This window comes from Microcebus murinus, chromosome 11 (assembly GCF_040939455.1).
Source record: "Microcebus murinus isolate Inina chromosome 11, M.murinus_Inina_mat1.0, whole genome shotgun sequence".
NCBI lineage: Eukaryota > Metazoa > Chordata > Mammalia > Primates > Cheirogaleidae > Microcebus > Microcebus murinus.
Genome location: NC_134114.1, coordinates 81,752,225 through 81,774,187, shown reverse-complemented (window position 1 = coordinate 81,774,187; position 21,963 = coordinate 81,752,225). Strand labels below are relative to the sequence as shown.

General features: G+C 34.0%; 1 protein-coding gene and 1 pseudogene across 5 annotated transcripts in view; one reads left to right on the top strand and one right to left on the bottom strand.

Moving 5' to 3' along the window:
• FER (FER tyrosine kinase) overlaps positions 1-21,963 on the bottom strand; it is a 382,557-nt gene that overhangs the window by 170,986 nt on the left and 189,608 nt on the right. The window lies entirely within an intron of this gene.
• LOC142874205 (uncharacterized) lies at positions 13,253-13,380 on the top strand (annotated as a pseudogene).

Sequence of the window (21,963 nt, the reverse complement as noted above, 5' to 3'; positions counted from 1 at the left end):
GATTTTAAAATATTTACAGCTGCTTTTCCTTCCATTGTGCTTAAAAGTGCTCTCCATATGAATATGAATTTGTCTTAAGTTATACACTGGTTGAGTGAAAACAATATTTAGTTAAATGGAATGATTAATTCACTTATTCTTATAATGATGGGGCATTTCCTAGGTGTGCAGCACTGTATAAGAGTTTAGAAAGTACAAGAAGGTAAAAGACATAGCCGTTGCTCTTAAAGAATTTCAGCTGAAGGGATATTTAAACTCTTTGTGCTTGGTATGCTCTACTTTGTGTACAAGAGTACCTGAAACTAAAACAAATACTTCCTAAAGGTTCCCTAGGTATTTTTGGTAAGTCCTCTGTCTAGATCAGAATTCTTTTCCAACCAGTTTAGTAGTTCTCTATAATTATTGAGGTTTAAAAATCTTGTATATGTGCATATGTTTGTGTATTTGAGTATATAAGCATTGTTGGAATCTTCCACAAATAGATGACATATGCTTATACATATACATATCTCACCTCATGTAAATATATTCCATCTATTAACATACTTCATATGCATGTGTTCTATAAGTATGTTTGAATGAACACATAGGCATACACACTCACACAAACATACACATATAGGCTGGTTTTGCTCAATGTACCAAGCTGCCTCCCCTTAAACTCCTTCCATTCTCTGTCCTAGTTGGCTTTGTTCTGTACCCCAGGAGGCTGCTACTCAGACTTTGAGGACTCTCTTGTTGATGGATGTCCAATTAGATTTCAGTATAAGATCCAAGGGTGGAAGGAAAAAGGTCTGATTTTTTTTTTTTTAACCACTCCTTTCCTGGTTGGTGCTGTGTTTTTGGCAGTTGCTACATCTTTTCATAATTAATGCATCTGCCAGGCAGCTCTACTTGCAAAGTTCCAGCACACAGGAGATTCTGGTAAATATTTCTGTCTTGTGTCCTTTTATCCCTAGGAATAGACTGGAATGACTTCCCACTTTGGTCCTGAGAAATTAACCCTCCCTAGTTTGTTCCCTTATTATTGCCAGTGCTTGTATCAGTAGTTTGTTTATTTTAAAAATTCTCATTTGAACCCTCTGGATTATATTCTGTTTTCTAACAGGCCTTTACATATATATGTATATATATATACATGTACATACAGAAACATATCACCCATATACACGTAAGATGATACTTAAATATAAAAATATGTCAACCACTGCTAAATTTCAAATAAAACCCAAAACCTAAAATGGACACAATTACTAATTGCTTCATAAGAGTCAAAGCCAGATTCTGAAGCAATGTGCTTTTGATTTTTGAATTTTTTTTGTTACTACGTATGATAGAAAATATTGCAAAAAAAATCACCAACACTATCATGCTTTGTAAATATAAATTTTAAAATATCTTAAAACAAATTTGTAATCATGCTGTTTTACGGCCTGTTCAGTTAATAGCATATTGTAAACACATTACCATGATATTAATCTAAAAACATATTTTAAGAGGCTGCATGAAAACCTTTCATACAAATTTATAATCACTGACTATTCCTTTTTGTGGACAGTTGGATTATTTCCAATTTTTACTATTGTTTTTCAATGCTTTGGTGAAGATCCTTAAACTGCTAATATTTTTTATAATACACTTCTAGAAGTAAGGTTATTAAAAAAGGATACGACTATTTTGAAACTATTGATGAGCAATATCTGATAAAATATTCTGTGATTATGGAAATGTTCTATAACTGCTACGTAAAATATTTAGCCACTAGCCATATATGGCTGTTGAGCACTTGAAATATGGTTAGTGAGACTGAGGAAATAAAGATTTAAGTAGCCAATGCAGCTATGGCTATTTATTATTACATAGCACAGCTCTAGATTTCTAGAGCTCAAATGGCATTCAGAAAAGTTGTAGCAATTTGCATTTTCATCAGCAGAGTATGACAGTGCTCACTTCCTCATACCATCATTAGCAATGGCATTTATTATTTTCTAACACTTGCCAATTTCATAGGAAAAGATAGTGTATAACTGTTTTTTTTTTAATTATTTTTTTTATTTTGGCATATTATGGGGGTACAGATTTTAAGGTTTCAATAAATGCCCATTTCCCCCCCTCCCCCCAAAAGTCTGAGTCTCCATCATGACCATCCCCCAGATGGTGCACATCTCACTCACTATGTATGTATATACCCGCCCCCCTCCCCCCTCCCACCTGCCCAATACCCTATTACTGTAGCACCTATGTGTCCACTTAGGTGCTACTCAGTTAATACCAGTTTGCTGGAGAATATATCTGGGACATGATCAAACTACAAAGCTTCTGCACAGCCAAAGAAATAGTCATGAAAGTAAACAGACAACCTACAGAATGGGAGAAAATTTTTGCATCCTATGCATCCGATAAGGGACTGATAACTAGAATATACTTAGAACTCACGAAAATTAGGAAGAAAAAATCAAATAACCCCATTAAAAAGTGGGCAAAGGACTTGAACAGAAATTTTTCTAAAGAAGACAGAAGAATGGCCAACAAACATATGAAGAAATGCTCAACATCTCTAATCATCAGGGAAATGCAAATCAAAACCACAATGAGATATCACTTAACGCCAGTGAGAATGGCCTTTATCAAAAAATCTCCAAACAATAAATGCTGGCGTGGTTGCGGAGAGAGAGGAACACTCCTACACTGCTGGTGGGACTGCAAACTAGTTCAACCTCTGTGGAAAGCAATATGGAGATACCTTAAAGCGATACAAGTGAATCTACCATTTGATCCAGCAATCCCATTGCTGGGCATCTACCCAAATGATCCAGTGACACTCTACAAAAAAGACACCTGCACTCGAATGTTTATAGCAGCACAATTCATAATTGCAAGGCTGTGGAAACAGCCCAAGTGCCCATCAATCAAAGAATGGATTAATAAAATGTGGTATATGTACACCATGGAGTACTATTCAGCTCTAAGAAACAATGGTGATATAGCACACCTTATATTTTCCTGGTTAGAGCTGGAACCCATACTACTAAGTGTATAACTGTTTTTTAATTTATATTTCTCTGAATGCTTGCGATAAATGTTTTTTCATGTTTTCTATCCATTTGTTTTTCTTTCATGAATAGTTCTTTTTCTTTGCCTATTTTTCTACTAGAGAATGAGTTTGCTTTTCTTAGAATAAATGCACTATATATATTAAATAAATTAATGTCTGCCATATCTGGTGGCAAATAATTTTAAAATTGTGTTTGTGATACTTTTTGATAAACACAAGTTTTAAATTTTAACACAAATTGCTTGATCTTATTTATGTTTGTGTTTTTATCCCAAGTCAATTTAGATAAAGCCTTAAATCAACTTATACATAATTTATTTATCATCTTTATGAAAATGAAAGGTGAAGATTAAAAAGTGAATTCATGCTTAAAAAGACTACCCCTGCCCCAAATACACAGCAATGGCAGACAAAATATAAAGAGAAAAAAACAAAAAAACCATGCTGGACTCAGAAACAAAATAAGTACCTTCAAAGAAGAGAGATGCCAAGAGTTAATTCTGCAAACCAGCTGTACTTCTGTGTGCTGTATGGGTAGAATTAGACAGGTATAGTAAAGGGTTTTCCTCCTACTTAGTAAAAGGACTAAAAATAGATCCATGATGCTAGCTTGAAACAGCAAATACATCTAGTAATTCACAGAAGTAGAAAACAGAGGAGCCAATATGTATAGGAAAAGATGTTCAATCTCTCTAGTAATCAGGAAATATAATTTAATTTAGTAATATAATTGAAATCATATCTATCAGAATGGCAAAAATAATAAATATGGTAAAGATGTGGAGAAATGGAAACTCTTTTGCTCATTGATAGGAATATAGATCAGTACAAACAAATTGGAAAGCAACTCAGCAATACCTAACAAAATTAAAGATGGGCAGACCTTTTCTCCTTGCCGCTCTACTTTCAGGAGGTATATATGATAAAAGAAACTCTCACACATATCTTACATCTACACAAGGATTTTTTTTTTTATGAGACAGTCTCCCTCTGCCACCCTCAGTACAGTGCAGTGGCATATTCATAGTTCACTGTAACCTCCTCCTGGGCTCAAGTGATCCTGCTGCCTCAGTCTCCCAAGTAGCTGGGACTATAGGCATGCACCAACACACCTGCTAATTTTTCTATTTTTAGTAGAGACAGAGTCTCGCTCTTGCTCAGACTGGTCTCAAACTCCTGAGCTCAAACAATCCTCCCACCTCAGCCTCCCAGAGTGCGAGGATTATAAGCACCCGGCCAAGGATATTCTGTATGTCCTGTTTTAGTGAAAATTAAAAACAAGACAAACAAAAACCAAAATATCCATTAAAATGAAAATGTATGAATTGGCATATATACATACATTTTAAAAATGGATTTAAAAATTAAAATTAATACAAATTAATGACCCAGAGCTATATTTATCAATATAGGTAAATATAATTTTTAAAAGTGTTGAGTACAAATAACAAGTTGCAGAATAGTAAATGTTTACAAAAAATTTTAAATATCCAAAAATGCTAAACATGCAAACAAATGTTGTTTATGGCTAGCACAAATAACATAGTATAGTACTAGCATAAAAGTTCAAGGAAAGATAAAGCAGAGAATGTTTTCTGGTTACCAGAACCAAGTGCTGGGTGGGAGGTGTAGTGAGAAGCTGGCAAGATGTGGTCAAAGGGTACAAAGTTTTAGTTAGGATAAATAGTTCCAGAGATATATTGTACAGGGCTGTGAATATAATAATAATGTATCACATACTTGAAAATTCCTAAGAGAGTAGATTGTAAATGTTCTCACCACAAAACAAAGTATGTAAGATGATGGATATGTTAGCTTGAGTTAATCATTTCACAAATGTATACATGTATCAAATCATGTTTTACATTGTAAATTACATATACTTTACATTGTCAATTATATATACCTTAATAAACCTAGGTAGAAAACAACAAAGTCAGGCAAGTTAAGGAGGAGACGCAAAACTTATATAAAACTCATAGCAAGTGTGAGTTTCCCAGCTATTGTTCCTTTATTGTCTCCTGACTTTGACCCAAAGGGGAATCCTGAGAAGAAATACATTGCTGGAAAAGGTCACTTATTCTTTGTTACCTTCTATTTTTATAACTTTTATTCCTTGTGAATTTTGATAACTGTCACAGCTCTGTTAGACTGTTTTGGGTTATATCTTCAGCTCAATTTATATTATTCATTTTATTTATCATCATTATTGCTTAATATTCATGAAGCATTCCCACACTGGGCAAGGCACAAAATAGTATTTAAATGTCAAATATCAAGCTCAAAGCTCCTGTCCTTTCATTCACCTTCAAAACTGTCTCAAGTTTGACATTAAGCTTTCCTTATAAAGACAGATAGGGTTGGATCTGGGGACAATATATTTCACTCAAGTATTTAATATCAAAAGAACAACCTCATCTTGAATTTGAAATATATGAAGAAGAAAAGAAACTAGAATTATGCAGGCAAAGAAAGGGAAAGCTTTGGAATGATTTAATATATTTCTGTGACTAAGTTATACCTTGAGGGCTTTGAAATTGCTTAGAGAAAAATTTTCCTAAATAAAATAGCAAGTGCTAAAAAAAAATTAGCACTTAAAAACTTTCAGAATAAATGAATGAATGAATAAAAATAAATAAAGAAGGAAATCTTGAAGTATAGGAAAAATGTTTCTGTGTTTGGAATTATAAATTTTGCACAAATGTGGTTTTAATGGCAATCCTGAAATACATGTCTAACGCTTAAAAAATAAGAAATCAAAGTTGGTCTATCTATTTGAAAAGCTTCTTTTTTTTTAACACACTATCTTTTCAGTACATTTTAAAGCCCTACATATAGATGACAAAATCAATAATTTTTTGTAATTTGAATTTTACTTTTTAAATTATTATTATTTTTTAATTTCAGAATATTATGGGGGTTAAGACATTTTGGTTACATATAATTCCTTTGCCTTGCCCAAGTCAGGGCTATAAGCTTACTCTTCCCCCATACAGTTTGCATCCCATCCATCAGTTGTGAGTTTACCCACACCCACCACCCTCCTCCCACCTGACTAGCACCCAGTGAATATTTAGGGGGTACAGGTACAATTTTGTTACATGGATATATAATTTGAGTTTAAAAACTTTGTCTGTTTTGGAGGGATCATTATAGCTCACTGTTTGCAGTCACTCAAGATTATAAAATATGCCTATACTTTTTTTTCCTTTGCCTTACTAATAACTAGAGTAATTAAACTATGTAATAATCCAATCAACGGCTTTAGTGATAAGGTAGAAGTTGGTTGAAATACACACCCCCACGTGTATAAGTGTTATATACTTATAAAAAATGAGATGGGCGTGCTATGTCAACCTTGGTATTTAATTTCAATGTTGAGATTTTCTCCTATATATTGTATTAATAATTTTCTTCTCACTGTCATTACAAATAAGACTACCATTGCATAAGATATATGTCTGCATATGTGTGTCTGTGTGTATATATACAAATACATATAAATATTAAATATTTATATCAAACTCCTAGGCACAATGTGGAACTACATAATCATTCTAATTTTTAACAAAGCCTTATTTCGTGCTGCATAAGTTATGTACATATTTTAATGCTAAGAGTAGAATACTGAATATTCAATAGAGTATTTTAGCAGTATCACTGTGAAAAATCATGGGTGTTAGTCTAGAAACACATTTCATTTCTTTAATATACTTGGGTAGAGAATCTCTATATTGCTTGATTTCTTTTAAGCTTCATTTTAGAGATGCTAATGAAGATGACTCAGCTCTCTATTTCACTGTAAAATTACTCTCTTCATTTTCTCTCTTATTCCTAGCCTTATAAAAATGCATTTTCTGTGTCTCTCTTTTGAGACCATGACCCATTTCATCTCTTTCAACTACCAAAAATGCCAGTTCTATTAATACTTCTAAAATATTTATACAGTGTTACAATGCTTTCTATTATCCTTTCATCAATTTCCTTCATTCTCTCTTTACCTGTAATTTTTATTCAAATATTCTTACCTTTAGATTTGTGGTTTTTTGAAACGTATTAAGTGGGCAGTTAGGATGGAATGTACATACACATACACACATGCATACATCAATGTATGCAAATATTATAGCTTGACTATAATATTTATCCATAAGAACCACCAGCTAAAATAGTTAGCAAAATTATGTTTTCCTTTTAGTATTACCTGAGTTGATAATATTCCCACTAAAGGAATCATATAAGTATTAGCTTGCTTTCAGTTTAACCAATTTTTTATTTCAATTATGAAGCTAATTTTAAAAAGTATTCTTTGGCTTTTACTGACAAAAGCTAATGTTAAGAAGCTGCTTACTTTTGTATGTCTGTGATAGAAAAAATAATGGATTGCATCTGTGACATGGTCCAAATCACTTAACCAATGCTTTAAAATTTTATTGAGTCCATAGTAAGTACTAAGCACTACAGGGACACAAAAAATATTATGACATACTTCTTGATCTTAGAATGATTACAAGGACAATGCTTACAAATAACTTAAAAACTGGTCCATGGAGTAAAAATGATCTGCTTCAAATCAATAAAAATGTATTAAATGACTAGCTATGCCATATTAAATTCCTTCATATTAAATAGTTATGTATTGTCACGCTTACTCCACATGCAATTTTTATAATGGAAATACTACTAAAATAACAACTATATTTACATAATTGTATTCTTGGGCATTTTTCAAAGCTTATACTAATCAAGATGCAATGTAAGAGAAATAGTCATATATAAGATATAAAAATATATAAAAAAATCCTAGCGTGATCAAAGAAAAATACACATATATTAGTTAACTTCATCTTTAAAAACAAAAGTGGAAATATGGATATCTCACAGCCAGAAAGAAAGGAATATGCTAAATGAGTTAATTTTTTTCTTTTCTTTCTTTTTTTTTTTTGAGACAGAGTCTCACTCTCTTGCCCAGGCCTAGAGTGCAGTGGTATGATCATAGCTCAGTGCAATCTTCATCTCCTGAGATCAAGCAATCCTCATACCTCAGCCTCATACCAAGTAGCTAGGACTATAGGCATGAGCCACCATGACTAGCTATGACCTAAGATTTTTTAAAAGTATTCAGTAAGCTCATAAATACCAACATTACATTGAATTCACAGATAAAATATTGGTTTAGAATTTATTTTCATTTACTTATTTGTAACATAAAGCCACTGAACCTAAATATTATTGCAGAATGGAGTTTGGTAATGTTTGTTGCTCTATATTAAGGAAACCACAAAGAACAATGGACTAACATCATCCACCCTTCATACACTCCCATAATCCTTTTTTCATAACCACTAGTTCTGATTTATCCTTATTATAAATAACATGATGAATAACTTTGGGCATCCAGTTTTTTTCCATTGGAAGATTATTTCCTTAGGATTGATTCCTGGTAGTGAGATTAAGAGATTAAAGGTTTTATCTTACCAAGATGTCAGCCTGTTGTGATTTGATTTTTAAAATTTTGCTAAAAACTTTTAAAGAATGAAATCTGTTCATAGCTTTATTTTCAAATATGTATATTAAACTGGCACATTCTACACTTATTTGTTTAAACAACTGTAGTCACTTCTCTTGTGACATGTCAGTCCATGTCCTATGTCCATTTAAGTCTTGGATTTTTAGTATGATTCTCCTCATTTTTTAATGAGTTATTTTTATGATAAGCACTAAGATAACTTGTGGTTTGTCTTATTATCCAGGACTTTTTTCTTTTAACAGTTAAGATTAGTATATTATTAGATACTAAAATTGCCAACATTATCATTTTTTATTTTCTGTATATTTTCTAACCTTTGAAAGTCCCATCTATCTCTAAAAGTTTATAAGTATTAAATTATATTTTATTCCTTATTATGACTTGATTTCTACATGTAATTCTAATTAATTTCAATGCACAATACTGTGAGATGCAGTGTCTAAACTACTTACTTTACCAAACATCTACCAGTTTATATCACGTCCATTGACTGAAAGACAATTCACCTTCCAATTGATTTTTGATATATTCTTTATCATAGTTTCCTCACATACTTTCAGATGAATAATTTGTCACATTTGTATATTTTTAAGTGTCGTGAAGACATGAGCATGATACTCCATGAAATCTAATTATGTAGAATATACAGAAATAACTGTCTTAGTACCCAAACAATTTCAACCACCAGATAGTTTTATTCTATAGTATTTCCAAATATGATTAGTTACTTTTCCATTCAGATTTTATATTTTTCAGTTTTAGTTTTAGTTTTACTCTCTGGCATTTACTCATTCTCCAGCATATGTCTGATATGGTTTGGATGTTTAGCCTCTCAAAATCTTATGTTGAAATTTGTTCTCCAGTGTTAGAAATTAAGAACAAGTGGGAGGTGTGTGGGTCATGGGGGCAGATCCTTCATGACCGGCTTGGTGCCCTCTCTGGGTTAATGAATGAGTTTTCACTTTATTAGTTCACTCAGAAAGCTGGGTGTTTTATAAAGCCTGGCACCACCTCCTCTCCCTCTTCCTCCTTCTCTCACCACGTGACTCTTCTGCTCCCCTTTTGCCTTCAGCCTTGATTGGAAGCATCCTGAAACCCTCACCAGAAACAGATGCTGGCTCAATTTTTTCTGTACAGTCTTCAGAACCATGAGCTAAATAAATCTCTTTTCTTTATAAATTACCCAGTCTCAGGTATTCCTTTATAGCAACACAAAATGGACTAACACAATGTCTTAGTACCCAAACAACTTCAACTACCAGATAGTTTTATTCTATAGTATTTCGAAATATGATTAGTTACTTTTCCATTCAGGTTTTATATCTTTTAGTTTTAGTCTTTTTTTTTTTTTTTTGAGACAGAGTCTCGCTTTGTTGTCCAGGCTAGAGTGAGTGCCGTGGCGTCAGCCTAGCTCACAGCAACCTCAAACTCCTGGGCTCGAGTGATCCTTCTGCCTCAGCCTCCCGAGTAGCTGGGACTACAGGCATGCGCCACTATGCCCGGCTAATTTTTTTTTTATATATATATCAGTTGGCCAATTAATTTCTTTCTATTTATAGTAGAGACGGGGTCTCGCTCTTGCTCAGGCTGGTTTTGAACTCCTGACCTTGAGCAATCCGCCCGCCTCGGCCTCCCAAGAGCTAGGATTACAGGCGTGAGCCACAGCGCCCGGCCTAGTTTTAGTCTTTAAGGATGCTTAAAATTGTACATATAATTACCTGGATTTAGCAGGACATTGTGTCCAATTTATATATTTCTATTTTCTAAGTCATTATTAATTTATGTAATTACATAGTTTCTGTAAATCTGGTGAGCATATTCTCAGTTTCTTTTTCCATATTCCTCAAGATCTTTGCCTTCATTAACCTTAACTCCCCAGAAAGAGAAGTTTAAGAAATAAGAAAGGTAAGATACTGGATTTTAAGAAGCCTTTTAAAGATCTTTCACTTTTAGAAAAGTATTCAGAAAGTAAAGCAAGCCAAGGAAAGGACAGAAAAGTACTAGTAGGACTAGTTGGTTTGAGAGAATATTTTTACAAAATTGTAGGAGCATATATTTCGAGAAGAGTAGGCACCATGTCTGTCTTGGTTTACTGCACTGCCAGCACCAGGTGCACAGTAGGTGCTAAATAAATATTTGCTGATTGCATAGAAAACATCAAGATGGCAGAGAAGGAGGGGAGAAAACGGGAAGAAAGTGAAGGGGAAGGGAGAGAAGAGGAGGAAAAGGGAAATGAATGCATCAGTGCAAGTATATGAAGCAAGTATATTAGCTTGCTTTGAGTAGGTTTTGTAAGTTGTATCATGATTCCACCCTATTTTGGAAGAAGAATCTGGGTAACACATTTTAGATGACCCAGAAACACTTTAAAGCAGGAGCTTTTTAAACCACTATTTGTCTCTTGCTCCTCTGTAACCTTGATTCTGCCATTAAAATTCTAAAGTGCCAATAGTCAAATTTTACTGACGTGCAATACTGTATTTACTGATATGATACTGAGTGTATCACACAGACTCCACATGAGTAACTCCAGTGTTTCCTCCGTTCTCAACTTAGGAATTCCATGTGACTTAGAAACACCACTCATCTGCTTAATGTGTTGATGAAACTGGTAAGGATGACTGCATGTAAAAAATTGCACTGTCATAAAATGACAAAAGTTAATATATTACTTTACATATATTTCATACCTAGAAGAATACTATGAATCAGCTGTCCAGATTTCTGCCAAAAATCAACTCCATTTTAAGATATGATTAGATTTCAACTTGGTTTAGATCAAAAGACCAAGGCATTTTAAGGCAACAGACTGTAAAGTAAGAGATTAGGAGTTCTGAGGAAGCGGGAAAGAGGACTGGGAAAAAGTATTATACCATTGTCTAAGTATAAATCTTGCTAAGAGATGCTATCGATTTTGTAATATTGTGCTAGTAACTACTTCTCCAGAAATGCTAGATGTGATTTTAATTATCTCTAAAATTGTTCCTCTCCCTGTACATACTTCCATATTGCCATAACATCTCATCAAGATTAGAATCATTCAATACATTAATTCACTCATTCAACAAATATTTATTAAAGACTTACTAAGTACTAAGGAACACAATGGCACAAAATATATACCATCCTTGCTATCAGGGAGCTTACCATGTAGTGGTATTAGTATATTAGTAGCAGTAGTAAACAAATAACTAAAGAAACAACTAACATATGTTCTATGCACACTTTATCTCATTTAAGAAAATAGGGGCAATGAGGTAAGATAATCACCATTTTATGGATGTGGAAATGAGGCTTAAAGAGGCTCACACTAGTAAATACAGAATTACAAAAATTGGAAAATGTTGAGAAAGAAAGTTAAAGTGTGTAGCAGGATATTTGACATTGCCTAAGAGTCAGGGACATTTATCTGAAGAAAAAATCTTCACAGTTTAGCTTTCTTGATCAATCTAAATTATGGCAGAATAAACATAGGCTTAAAAATTATAATTCTTCAATAGATGAACTTTACCATTTTCTGTTTTAGAATCCACCTCCTCAGAACCACTACAGTGAATGCACAGTTCATAAGGGGAATACTAAAAAATAGTGTTCACGCAGAGTATCATTTTAGGTGTCTTTCTTTTGGACTGTATGAGACTGCAAAAATCAATTTTGGCACATCAATTTCTCCAAAAAGCCATAAAATAGACATTTCTGCTTCACTGATTCTTCATCATTAGGATGCTTGAAGATGCTTAAAGTTTAAAGAGGTCACTGCTTATACCTCAAATAATTACCAGTCTATTGCCTGATAATTGCAATTTCTTTCCTCGTATTTCCAAAGGTAGAATGTATACACTTTTACTCCAAATTCCTATCATACTCTCCCAGTCTAAATGACAGAGATAAGGTAATGAAGAGAACTTATAAGTTCTGGGTATCTTTTTTCTTTCCATCTAAATTAGTTTATATTACCAGTTCTCATACTAGGCCTCAGTTCCAGAGTTTCTGATTCTGTAGGTCTGGAGTGGGGCCAGAAAACGTGCATTCCTAACAAGTTCCCAGGAGATGCTGACTCTACTTGTCCAGGGCCTCCTCTTTCAAAACCACTGGTCTAGGAGGTGAATCATAGGGAAATCTGTAACTGATGGTGCAAAAGTACTTATATTTTCCAAATTAACTTAATTTCATTGGACCTTAATTAGCATCACTGATGGTTGTAGGAAGAAACAGCCAAATAAAACTCAAGAAAGTTACTACAAAGATAGAATTATAGGCACTGTCCCTTTCTGTACCACTTAGAGAAACAGCACAGCACAGCATAGTGTTTAAGAACAAATACTGAAGTCAAATAGTCTGGATTGGAATCCAAGCTCTGTCACTTAATAGCTATGCAGTCTTGAACAAATTACTTAATTTCTCTGTGCCTCAGTTTCCTCATCTATAAAATTGGAAAAAATAATACAGTAATACCCACCTCACAGAACTTTAATGAAAATTAAGTAAAGCACTTACAACAATGATTTATATTACATATAAATATGTATTGAATAAAGCCTGGTCTTCTGAATAGAGACTTAACAAAAGCGTTTTCTCCAATCTCAGAACTAAGCATAGCTGTTCTCCTGAGCAATTTCCTTTATTTTTCACTTTTATGCTTTATTCACTCAGAACTGAATTTCTGCTCACATTCAATTTAGCTGACCATGCTTCTTTCCTCATAGGGGCCAGGTGTGCAACGGTTGCAAACTCCTTGGTAGTGTATGCAGCCTGTTGCTTGTATGGCTTGATCTACGGGGCCTTGGAGTTAGCCATTTCCAATGTACTTTCATGTCTCAGACATTGCATTGTCTCCAATCTAGGCTCCACAGAGGTAGGCAGGGTACTTTTGGAAAGCCTCAGGGCACCATGGCCATTAGGCAAGCCATTCTATCAATCCCCACCAAACTGCAGAACAAGGAACATGTGACTGAGGCTCTATGTAGAGTTAAATTCAAGCTTCCTTGCCACAGAAGATCCACATCTCAGAGAAGTAGGGCTTTACCAAGTTTAACATAGATGTATTTGAGAAGCAGCTCATCCTAGATGGCTCTGGGGTCAAATACATCCCCAACTGTAACCCCCTGGACAAGCGGTGGGACCTGTGCTAATGTGGGCTTTCACTGTGCTGGCTCTTCCTTACTACTCAGACCCACCAATAAATCCTACTTCCTGCTGCCCCAAGCCACTCCAGAAAGAACTGAATTTCTGACCTATATCTATTATTTTATTTTTACTTTATTTTACTTTTCCTTTCCTTTCATTTATTTTAGATAAGGTCTCACTATGTTGCCCAGGCTGGAGTACAGTGGTGTAATCATAGCTCACTATAACCTTGAACTCCTGGGCTCAAGTTAGCCTCCTGCCGTAGCCTCCTAAGTAGCTAGGGCTGCAGGGATGCATCATCATGCCTGGCTAATTTTTTTATTTTATTTTAATTTTTTTATAGAGACAGGATATCGCTCTGTTACCCAGGCTGGTCTTGAACTCTTGGCCTCAAGCAATCCTTCCACCTTGGCCTCCCAAAGTGCTGGGATTAAGGACATGAGCCACAGTGCTTAACGCATATCCATTTTAGATGAACCACTGGTAAATATTTTTATGTAATTTTTACCCTATATAATAAAAGTATATAATTATATCCTCATTAAATACGTATATGTGCTTTTTTCCTTTCTTTCGGATTTATCATCCCCTCATTTTAGCCTATTTTATTTAACATATCTTTGCAAGTGTCTCCAAATCCTTTATTGGAATGTAGCAAGATATATAAAACTCAATCATCCAATAAATATTATAGATCTTTTTTTCTATGTTTAAATACTACAAATATTAAACAATTAGAAGTAAACTAAGAATAAATTACCAAGCTTCAATTATGAACTAAAAAAAAAAAATGACGAGCTATTCTTTTTTTCTTTTCATTCTGAGAGTTCTTTTTATTGGTAAGCCAATTTGGGTACCACATAAACATAACATACAACACTATGTACATACATGAAACCCATCTAAACACATATGCACACATACAAAGTTTCAATAGCTTTTATAACAGAATTCTACCTATGAGATCCTCTGAAGTTCCACATAAATCTGTATACATTATGTTTCCATTTCTCTCTTTCCCTTTCCAACAACAGGCTTCCCCATTTCTCAGCCATTTCTCCATGGATGGAGCTGTCTTTCAATCTCCTAGACTTTAGACCTTAGGACAGAGATGTCCTCTAATCTCTCAGACCTGAGGAGGTGTCTTTTAACCTCTCAGACCTTAGAAACTACTGCAAGAAGAACCACCAATGGAGGTGTATTTCAACCTCCTAGACCTAGACCTTGGACTATGTCTATAAAAATATCAATAGCAAATTCCAAGTAGTCAGAAAAGATAATAGAGACAGAGAGCTTAACAGATTCCATTTACATGCCACACACCAATACAGGTAAACACTCAATATAGAGAGAAATGCAAGAGGTTACAAACAAACGAAATGTAGTTTCACCTAATAAGTCCTGGAAGTGCCAAATCAAAATAGTTAGGTTAGTTCCCACTTTTGAAACCTACCGGTTGATGGCTTATCCAACCCAAAATAAACGGAAATTCTGTCAGAATTCCCAAAATTGAGAGGGCATACCCCATTGTATGGTACCTTCAAATAGCATTCACTCAACCAGACATAATTTTTCAAAATCCAAATCCAGATTTCCTTTCTTCAGAGGCAATCAGAAAGCAATCACAAAGGAGGTGACTGCAGCACGTCAATCAAGGAGTAATTTTGACTTTCAAGTATTATTATTTAAGAAACAAATTTTGTAAGACTGTAGCTGACATTGATAGTGAATCCTCTGATAGATCTGGATAAAGTAAATTGAAAACCTTCTGGAAAGTATTTATCACTGTAAAAGCCATTAAGAACATCTGTGATTCATAAGACGAGTTTAAAATATCAACATTTTAAATCTAAAATATATATATACACACACACACACACACACTTCACTAGATTTCAACAGACATCTTAGTAACTGGATTATCTTTTATAATATTATTGTTTTCAATTTATTAGTCACAGCTGCTGCTTACAACATTGCAGAAAATTACTTAAAACAGGAAAAATTCACTCTGACATAAATATTATAAATGAATAAACAAACAAACAAATAAAATATCAACATTAACTGGAGTTTGGGAGAAGTTAATTCCAACCTTCGTGGATGACTTTGAGGAGTTCAAGACTTGAGTGGCAGAAATAATTACAGATGTGGTAGAAACAGCATGAGAACTAGAATTAGAAGTGGAGCCTGTGGTTATGACTAAATTGCTGCAATCAGTTTTTCATGATAAAACTTAAACAGATCAGGAGTTGCCTCTCATAGATGGGCAAAGAAACTGGTTTCTGGAGATAGAATGTACTACTGGTGAAGATGCTGTCAACATTGTTAAAATGAGAACAAAGGATTTGAAATATTACATAAACTTAGTTGGTAAGTAGCAAAGTTTGAGAGGATTAACTCCAATTTTGAAAGAAGTTCCGTGGGTAAAATGCTGTTGAATAGCATCGCATGGACAGAAAAATCTTTCCTGAAAGGAAAAGTCAATTAATGTGGTAAACTTCATTGTTGTCTTACTTTAAAAAATTGCCACAGCCACCCCGACCTTCAGCAACTGACCCTGATCAGTCAGCAGCCATCAGCATCAAGGCAAGACCCTCCACCAACAATAAGATTACAACTTACTGAAGGTGCAGATGATTGTTAGCATTTTGTAGGAATAAATTTTTTTTTTAATATTTCAAGTCTAATGTTTCTATTCTGTTCATTTTCATAGGTTCAATTTCTTCTTGCTTGTATCCTATTTCATTAATTTCTACTTCCATATTTTCTCATTCCTTTCAAATAGATTTTCTTTTACCTCATGGAGTATAGTTACACCAGCTGCTTTAAAATCTTTTTCTCATATTTTAAACTCCAAGTCACTTTACCACTGGAGTTTGTAGATTGTCTTCTCCCCTAAGAACTGGTTACATTTTGGGGGTAGTTATTGATTGTATTCTGTACATTATAGAATGTTATGTTGTTTAGCCTCTGAAACCTATGTATATAATCCTCTGGGGAATGTTGGTGATTTGTTTAAACAGGCGTTTAACTCATTTATGTTCGGACCCCAAGTACTGCCTTACTTTCTCTTGGCTGTGTTCACATCTCAGTTGTGTTCTGTAAGGGCTGGCTGTGCTAGTTTGAGTCTGTCCCAAATATGCACATCTCAGGGGTTAGTCAGAGATCTGTAGGTTTATATGCATAATTAGAGAATCATTTTTTAAAAACATAATGCTATTGCACACTTAACAGACTACTGAATAGTGTAAACATAACTTTTATATGCACTGGAAAAAACAAAAAAGTTATGTGACTCATTTTATTGTTATATTCAATTTATTGTGATACTCACTTTACTGTAGTTGTCTGGAACTGAAACTGCAATCTCTCTGAGGTGCCTGTATGCTATTCTATGCATTTACATCAAATGACCCAAATCCCTTTTGGTAAATCTTCACTAAAAAACCCACCACAACATTCTTTTGCCTTTTTAACAAACATTTTTTTTCAGTTTTTATTATCAAATAGCATGAAATCTTAATTATTAGGTTGCATGTCATGTCTGTCCAACCAAACAACTGAGGCTAGAGTTCACCTGTCTTTTTTTGTTGTTGTTTTGCTTCTTCCCATTATTCACTGATCATGCTAGACCCATAGAGGATATTCAATGATCACTTGAGGACTATGTAATCAAGTGACAATAATAAATATGTTCAGTCTTCTGCAGGGTGTTTGAAAACTCACTTTTTTTATTTGTCTAAACCTATAGACATTGTTTCTTCACTATGACTTCTAAATGTCTCCCAGGATCTTGCCAAAAGACCTGAATAACCAGCCAATTTCAAAAAAATTTCAAATATATTAGTCCCTGACATGGAAATTCAGGATGAAGTTTTACATTTCTATATATTAAAGGTGAAATGGCATTGGAGAAATGGTGTAAGTGCTATTTTGGCTTGAAAACTTTCTGGTAGATAGAGGAATCAGAACAATCACAAGAGTCTATCAAAACAGGAGATAATGCTTTTTATGGCCACTTAGTCAATGTAGCAAAATTGGCTTATAAAATGAATTACTTTTCACCAGTAATAGAGAAAACTACTATTGTATTATATCCCATATGACCAGGATTAGAATTATTTTATGCCACAATTAACGACTAACTTAGACAGCAAATGGATATTTTTATATGAATTACATTTTAAATTTTTTAAAAAATTATGTCTTTTTCTTTATTCAAAGCCCAAATACTGTATAGCATTTCTTGAACCCTTGGACTTAATACTTAAATGTACCATACATATGTTGCACAATCTATCACAAACACTGACTTTCTAATTTCTTCATTTTGCAGTTATTGTTCCACTTTCCCATTTTAATGATTTTGACTACCATATTCTTCTCTACTTATTCTCAAGGTTTTTAAAATAAGAGCCCATTATCAAAATATACATAATTTATTTTCTATTTTTAGAATGAATTCAGTGTAACTCATTAGTTCAATCTACAATCCACAGAATGATATCGTGTCTCCACCTTCTTTTGTCCTAGATTGCAAGCATATCTGTTTAATAGATCTGGGTCAAACACATTTTTGTAACAGGAACCTAGTGGATATTAAGGAATTTTGTGCTATTATGAAAAAGATGACCTATTATACAAATATCTTTATTTTTTAAGCTTCCCAAGCTTAATGGATAACATACTTTCCAAACAATTTGCCATAATTTTATTGTATACTATGTGATAAGTGGCACTTTTTAAGTACTCGAAAGTTTACAAAATGCTTTTACTACCTTGCCTTTCCAATAACACTGTGAAGTAGGTACAGAAAAGGAAATTGAGTCTCAAAGAGAGAGATTAAGTATATTGCATAATGTCTCACAGGAGAAACAAATAATCCAGAGAAGTTACAATTGGTAGAAAAGGTATCAAGCTGAATCAGCCTGTGCAGCCATTCCTGCCTACTCAGATCCAAGAAATAAACTGGAAAGACCTCACTGGGAAAAACATTGCTTTAATTGTCTACAACCCCAAACTAGGGTTTCTAAGGGTACTAAAGAAAATGCAAATTGCCATCAATTAAAACAATGATTTGAGCTTCTCCAAATATCTAAGAAAATATTTTAATTCACAAGATCTATGATAGTTGGGAATAATACAAATAAACCCTGAAGGGATGACACACAAGAAATCACTGAATCATTAAACAATAATTGTTTCCTTAACTATTGTTAGTTATGTAACATTCCCAAATTAGTAATCACAATAATTTTTCCCTAATCTGAGTTTTTAGTTTCATTAACTCTTTCTTGAAGATGGCCACTAGAATCACAGACTAAGATGTTGGTGCTATTCTAGCCATTCAATAAGGACCACATTATCACTTCTGTTTTATTCATTACAATATTCCTATCAATGCCTAGGTTTTTTGGACTTGTTGTATACAGCTGCATATGTGATTATATATCATCCTATGTTCTTGAAAATGTTCTTTCAACCTACATTTATTGAATATTTTCAATAATTGAATTGTGTGCCACCTATTTGTCTAAACCTATAGACATTGTTTCTTCACTATGTGTGCCACCATTAAAACAGGCTTAAGGAAGGCAAAGATGAATTAATATAGTGCTGAGTTCACAGATTCATAACTAGAAGTATATAAAAATAAAATAATGTCCATACTATAAAACATGTGATATAATCGTGCTTGTGAAGAATGCTATGCAAGCATAGGGAAAGGAGGACCTAATTTGAACTGATGGGTTAAGAAAGACTTTAAACAGAAACTGATGCTCAAAATACACTCTAGGGAAAGAGAGCAGCATTATAAAAATAGAAAGATATGAAATAGCAGGCCACATTCTGAGAAGCAAAAGGGATTTTGGTAAACGCTGACTTCAGACATACGAAAGGCTGGTAGGAGAAACGAGTAGAAAAGCCGAGAGAAGATAGATCACAAAGGGTCCTTGTATGTTGGACTGTTTCAATCTGATCAATAAGAAATGTAGATTCATTAGAGAATTTTGAGCTCTGATATGCTTATCTTAGATGTTTCAAACATCTAAACACTGGCAATAAGGCCAAGGCAAGCATGGAAACCAGGAGACTCTTCACAAGTCTCTGACCCACATAAAGGAAGACCTTGGATAAAGTAGCAGCAGCCATGATGTAAAGCAGACAACAAATTGGAAAGGCATTTATCAGGTATAAGTTATAGGAATTTATGACTCATTAAATGGGAAGAATGAGGGGGAAATGGAGAGTATATTAATGTTCCAAATATTTTCTGTAGCTTACATGCTAGAATGGATAGTGTTAACAAAGACAAAGGGCGAGAAACTGCCAGTGGGAAACAGAAGAGCAAATCAACATAAGAAGGTCGTGCTTCTGATGCTGAGTTTGAGGGTCTCTATTCTTATATAGTTGACTCTTGAATAACATGGGTTTGAACTGCATGGGTCTACATATATGGAGATTTTTTTCAATAAATACACTGGAAAATTTTTTAGAGATTTGCAACAATTTGAAAAAACTCAGAGATGAACCACAGAGCCTAGACATAATGAAAAAATTAAGAAAAAGCTGGGTATGTCACGAATGCATAATATATATGTGGATACTAGCATATATTAATACATATATAACAAATGTATTATCGTCAGGGTAGGGACTCACAAGAAGTTAACAGCACAGGCTGAAGAAAGATTTCTCACACAATGACTAGGGTATACAGAAGTAAATGTGTATTTATTTTCCTAAGAGAGAGAGAGAGAGGGAGGGGCCAGGGCACTGAAGAAAAGGTAAAGAAAGGGTAGTGCCAGGCTGCTGAGGAAAGTTGCTCAGAGTTTTAAAGGGTAAAAATGGCTTTTTTTTCTCTCTGGTTCAGCAGACTGATAACAGAAACAGCAGCAAAGCAGTTGCAGATGCTCTTTATTTTTTCTCTGTGAGGCTGACTTTATTTGAGTCCTTGGAATCTGGTACTTGTGAGAATTGAAGTGGGGCACTCATACCCCCACTGTCTGCTTAGGGCTCTTCAAGGTTTAGAAAACAACACTCTTAGAGATAATGAGTTACACCACAGGTGTTTTAACTAAACAAAACAAAGGGCAGTTGTGTTGTGAGTTTCCTTCCCAAAGGGGCAATTGTGTGCTGTGAGTTTATTTCTCTTTCTTTTTGTTAGATAGTTTATTTTCTTCTGTTAGATAATTTATTAGGAAGACCATCTTTCATTTATAAAAAGTTAAAATTTATCAGAAATCACGCACATACTGTACATGGTGTCATTTGCAGCCAAGAGAAATGTAAACAAATGCAATGATGCAGTATTAAATCACAACTGCATAAAATTAACGATAGTACATACTGCACTACTGTAATACTTTCACAGCCACCTCCCGTTGCTATTGCAGTAAACTCAAGTATTGTTGAGTATCCACTTAAAACACCACATAACACTAATTGTCTCTGTGTGAGCAGTTTGTCTCTACAGTAAATTATGCACCATAGTAAAAAGTGATATTTTGCAGTTCTTGTATATTTTTCATCATGTGTAATGCAGTATTGTAAACCCTGAATAACAACATGTGACCCATACAAAGTGCTACAAGTGTTGCAGAAGTCCTCCCAAGAAGCAGAGAAAAGTCATGACATTACAATAAAAAGCTGAATTGCTCAGTATGTACCATAGATTGAGGTCTGCAGCTGCAGTTGCCTGCTATTTCAGACTGATGATTCATCTTATAAACAGATGAGATAAACTTACAGTATTGATAAATACAGTATAGTACTGTAAACGTATTTTCTCTCTCACTCATAATTTTCTTTTCTCCAGTTTACTTTATTGTAAGAATATAGTATATAATACATATAGCATAAAAAATATGTGTTAATATACTATTTATGTTATTGGTAAGGCTTTCAGTCAACAGTAGGCTATTAGTAGTTAAGTTTTGGGGGAGGGAAAAGTTACACATACATTTTTGACTGCACAGGGAATAGGTGTCCCTTACCCTCATATTGTTTAAGGGTCAACTGTATATGCATTTTAATAGGATGGCTAGAGGAAAGGGAAAAAACACAGGCAAGGAAGAGGGGCTAAACTGGGCAGGTGGACTACTATCACATCATAGAACATCTTGACTAGACTAAGAAGCCTGCACTGATTCACAAAAGCAAAAGAACTATCATAGGTTTTTAAAATAGAAACCTGATATGATAAAATGTTATTTCAGAAGAATAAATATAATGACAAGAGGGGGAA